Raw genomic sequence first — 4,985 nt, 5'->3', positions numbered from 1 at the left:
AAAAAAAAAAAAAAAGAAAGAAAGAAAACAAAAGAATAATGTAGAGTCTGCAAACCACCGCATAACTTGAATGAACTTGGAGGACATTACGCTGAGTAAAATAAGTCAATCAAAGAAGGACAAATATAGTATTAGTTCGTTGCTGTGGAGGGTCAAGGAGAGATTCATATACGGAGGGAAACTTTCTTTGTTGGTTGCCAGGGTTGGAAGGGGAGGGGTGGAACACTGCCCCCCCCCCCCAAAAAAAAACCCACTGACTCATGTCACTTCAGTTTTGTGTATTTCACTGCACATAAATTAAATAAAATGCATTTTTTTTTAAAAAAGAACAAAGGTGTGAAGGCATGAAATTAAATAGTTTATATGGAGAATATGTCAAATAGTACGTTCAAATAGAATTTTAATTTTGGTTTGGGAAGAGATCTCAAACAACAGATTTTGCTGTTGTTAGTGGCTATTGACCCCATGTGTCCAGAGTAGAATTGCTCCATAGCATTTTCTACTTTTGGAGGTAGACTCCCAAGCCTGTCTTCTGAGGTACCTCTGGATGGGTTCAAACTCTTAGCCTTTTGGCTAGTAGTCAGTTGTATGCTTAACCATTTATACCATGCAGAGGCTTCAAACAACATACTTCATTCCAAAGGAAGACACAAGACTACTTATGCAAGGAGATGGTGGAAAATTATATTTCAACCTTGAGCTATAACCATCTCCAACCTTTAAAGAGATAAAGATTAGAAAATAATTTTGGTGAGTGTAGTTTTTGATCGGTGTGTTGTGAGTTACAAACTCCACCCCACTTCTTCCTAGTCCTCTCTGCAAGGGAAAGGGGTTGAAGTGTATTTATCCTTTTGCCTCAGGTCTATGGAAAATGTGTGCTACGCTTGAGAAAAATAGAAGCAATATAGTGGAATGGTTAAGAGCACAGGCTCTAGAACCAGAATGGTGGCTCTGCATCTTGGTTCAACTTTTTATAGCAATGTGACCTTAGCAAGTCACATAGTCTCTGTACTCAGTTACTTCAGTAGTATAACACAGACAACAGAACCTACCTCATAAAGTTGCTCTGATAATTAACTGACCTAACACATGTAAATGACATGTTGTTAAAAGGAACCATACCCTGGAGAAGCATATTATACTTCATAAAGTAGAGGGTCAGCTAAAAAGGAGAAGATTCTCAACAAGATGGATTAACACAGTGGCTTCAACAATGGGCTCAAGCATAGCAAGGATTGTGAGAATGGTGCAGGACTGGGCAATGTTTCATGCTCCTGGACATAGTGTTGCTTGCTATAAGTCAGTGTTGACTTGATGGCACCTAACAACAACAACAACAATACATGTAAAGTGCTTAGAGCAGTGCCTAGCACACTGTAAACACATTAGTTGCTCCTGTTACTATTCTACTGCTACTGTTAAAGACCTTTTCTCTTTCCTCTTATTTAACTCTTGCTTCTCCCAATTCTGGAGGGTTCAGAATCCAGTTAGGAAATGGGAGGGAGGAGCAGGGCAAAGTGGGCTATAAAACAGAAAGAAAGAAAAAAGCCAACCAAACCCCACTCTTCCACACTACAGCCCTGCAGTAGTCCTGAGGTGGGATAAAAGAGAAAAAAAGCTTCAGTTTGAATTAAGTTCATCAGCTTTTGGATGGATTGTTTAATTTTCTGAAAGCAACCAAAAAAGTTACTAAGATTTACCATGCATGGAGCTAGGAAGAACTAACCTTTTAGAATAAATATAAATGGACAAGGAAAGACAAAAAGATGAATTATTAATAGATCCTGCAAGTCATGCTTCAATGTAATGGTTATAGACCTATAATAACAAAATATGATATAACTGGAGGTACGGAATGAAAGGAGGATTACATTAGACTGTGAAAATGTGTGATGCCATGTGGTTATTACATGTATTTTATAATACATGTCTGTGGAAAGCGAGTCTCAGAATATACTACATAATAAAAAATTACAGGGAAAAATATATTTCTGAAATACTGGCATCCAATGCAGAGAAACTTGGGAAAATGATGAAATTAAGTGATTTAAAAATATCACATATAATACCAGACAATTTAGAACCCAGAAAAAACAACCTAAAATTTTTTACATTAGGTAAGTCAGTTAAGAGTATGTGTGTAATTACATATTTAATCTGGAGTGCACTGAAAATCTGTACTGAGTAAAGAGAAATATTACTTAATTCCTATTATTAATTTAGAATTTATACAGCATTCAAAATTAATATATTTGTGCAGCAGTTTGCAATTTGAACTGTTTAGCAGTTCAGAAAGTTTCCTTTCTACCTCTTTTATTCCAAGTATCTGATGAAATACCATGTATGCATATGAAAATTGTAGCTGCTAGCAAGTTCTTTAAGGAAAAGTACCCATGCTTTTTTGCTTTACAGTTTTTAAAAAACAGGAAAACATTCCATGTTCATGGAATGAACTTAATTCTATTAATATGTCAATTCTACCTAAAGTGAGCTATAGATTCAACACAATCCCTATCAAAATTCCTAAAGTCAAAAAAATTTTTCCCCCAGAAAAATCCTCAAATTCATATGGAATTGCAAGGGCTTCTAAATAACCAAAAAAAGAGAAAAATCTAGAAGAACAACAAAGTAGAAGCACTCACACTTCCCAATTTCAAAGCACACTAATAGCTACAGTAATCAAAACAGACTGGTAATGGCATGATAGACATACAGACCAATTGAAGAGAAGTAAGAATTCAGAAATATAACTACACATCTAAAGACAACTGATTTTTAACAAGGGTGTCAAGTCCATTAAACGGCATATAGTCTCTTCATTAAATAGTGCTAGGACAACTGGATCTCCAATTGCAGAAGAATGAATATCCTTATCTCATACTAAACAAAAAGGAACTCAAAATGGACCTATGACTTAAATATAAGAAATAAAACCATGAAACCTTTAGAAGAAGACATAGAAGTAAAGCTTCAAGACCTAGTTTTTGACAATGGATTCTTAGTTCTGACACCAAAAATATAAAGTAACAAAATACAAAACAGACAAATTGGACTTTATCAAAACTAAACTTCTGTGCACAAAAGGACTTGATGAAGAAAACAGACAACGTATAGAATAGGAGACTATATTTGGCAACCTATATCTGATAAAGATGTAATAACCAGATATAATATAAAGAACTCCTAAACCTTAGAAATGAGTCCCTTAGGTAGTGCAAATGGTTAAGCACTTTTCCAGCCAAAAGGCTGGTGGTTCAGCCCACAAGAGGTGCCTGGGAAGACAGGTCCAGACATCTGCTTCCAAAAAGTTATAGCTTTGAAAACTCTATGAAAAAGTTCTACTCTGTACACATGGTGTTGCCATTAGTTGGAAACAACTCAGTGGCAACTAACAAAAACTTAAAAACAAGACAACCTATGAAAAAAAAATGAACAAAGAACTTGAATAGACATTTCACCACAGAGGACATACAAATAGCCAACAAACATATGAAAAGACACTCAACACCATCACTTTACAACCACTAGAATAACTATGACTTAAAAACAGAAAACAAGTGTTGGAAAGGATGTGGAGAAATAGGAACCCTTATCCACTGCTGCTGTTGTTGTTGTTTGCCGTCGAGTCGGCCCTGACTCATAGCGACCCCTCCTTGGGTTTCCGAGGCAGTATCACTACGGAAGTAGGATTGCCCAACCTTCCTTCCGAGGAGTGGCTGGTGGGTTTGAACCGCCAGCCTTCTGGTGAGCAGTCAAGTGCCTTAGGCACTATGCTACCAGAGCTCCTTATCCGCTGCTAGTGGGATTGTAAAATGGTACAGCTGTGGTAAACAGTTTGGTCGTTCCTCAAAGAGTTAAACAAAGAATTACAATAGGACCCAGAAAGTCCACTCCTAGGTATATACCCCAAAGAACTGAAAACAGGAATGTAAACAGGCACATGTACACCAATGTTCATTGCAGCATTATTTACAACAGTCAAAAAAAAAAAAAAAAATGGCCATAATGTCAATCAATAGATGAACGGAAAAACAAAACGTGGTATATCTATACAATGTACTATTACTCAGCCATAAAGAAAAATGAAGTCCTGATACATATGATGATATGGATGAACCTTGAAAACATTATGCTAAGTAAAATAAATCAGTCACAAAAGGACAAATATTGCATGATCAAACTAATGTGAAGTATCTAAAATAGGAAAGTGTACAGAAACTAAAGTGTATTAGTAGTTACTATGGGTGAGTGGGAGAGAAACAACTCAATGCCAAGAGGATGCTGAATTTCTCTTAAGGATGTTGGTATAATCTGGGGATAAGAGTGGTTAAACTGCATGATGAACATTAATGTCACTAAACTGACATGCAAGGATTGTTAAAGTCAAATATTTTGTTACATGTATATTTACCAAAAAAGAAAAAAAGAAAGCTGATTAAAAATTATCAGAGGAGTTGTGTTCTGGTTCCCTAGTGCCGCTCTGAGAAGAAATATACCACAAATGGGATGGCCTTAACAAACAGGAGTTTATTCTTACAATGTGGAGGCTTTCAGTCCAAGTTCAAAGTGCCAGGCTCTAGGGTCTGGGTGAAAGCCCCTCAACCTTGGGGTCCAGCTGCGCCTCCTGCTCCTGGCCCACTGGAGCTAGAGGTGTATATTCATTCAGACAGCTGCTGGCTGCTGAGGCTGAGAAGCCTCAAAGTGACAAGTAAAAAGGCACAGTCAAGATGTTACCAAACCACACGGCAGGCCATTAACTTAAGTCCATTTTAAGTCCCAAGGTTGGTAGAGCATAGCAGGCTGCTGAGCAATGACATGGCTACATGCAGGGTCCAAGCGTGCCATAGGCTAGAGACCATTCTCAAAGCTTCTCCTTATATACAGGAAGCAGTTCACATCCCAAAGGCAGCTCCTCAGCTGCCTGTGGTAGATCCCACTATGGAGTTAATTGCCAGTCTCCTCATGGGCATTAACTACCACCAGCT

The sequence above is a fragment of the Orycteropus afer genome, unplaced genomic scaffold, assembly GCF_000298275.1.
Source record: "Orycteropus afer afer isolate SDZICR_OR568_19922 unplaced genomic scaffold, OryAfe1.0 scaffold00493, whole genome shotgun sequence".
Classification (NCBI taxonomy): domain Eukaryota; kingdom Metazoa; phylum Chordata; class Mammalia; order Tubulidentata; family Orycteropodidae; genus Orycteropus; species Orycteropus afer.
Note: the sequence above shows the minus strand (reverse complement) of the source record.